Here is a 449-nt window from a genome sequence, read left to right as displayed (position 1 = left end):
AGAAATGACATTATGAGCAACTCTCGCAAAACCGCAACTGTCTAATTTGCTTTTCACACTAACCTGTCAGTTTGACCCTGGGTCAAAACATGAGAATAACCATCGGGGTGGAAGTGATGACTTCGGTTGAGTTGATGGATTGATGATGGAGTCGAGGGGCTGACTACCATAACCTCCACGCCACAGCACGCGAGGGAGTGAGATAACCATAACCAAAGTTTCCGTGAATTCATTCTGTACTTAAGATTTTCTATGGAGAAACTAGGTCACGTTCCGGTTTCACGAAACCACAATTATTTTGCGTAAATACAGCAAAGCCGCAGAGAACTGTCCAAACACAAGCACAACACAGAATCTTCTGCACTAGAAAGAGTGTGTAACAAGACCTAACCGCAATGTGGTCAGCAGGGAGGGCAACTTGCAGCCATCCCTCGCGAAAGGACGTCGCG

This window comes from Frankliniella occidentalis, unplaced genomic scaffold, assembly GCF_000697945.3.
Source record: "Frankliniella occidentalis isolate FOCC.00 unplaced genomic scaffold, Focc_3.1 Scaffold16, whole genome shotgun sequence".
NCBI lineage: Eukaryota > Metazoa > Arthropoda > Insecta > Thysanoptera > Thripidae > Frankliniella > Frankliniella occidentalis.
This window is presented reverse-complemented; position numbering follows the sequence as displayed.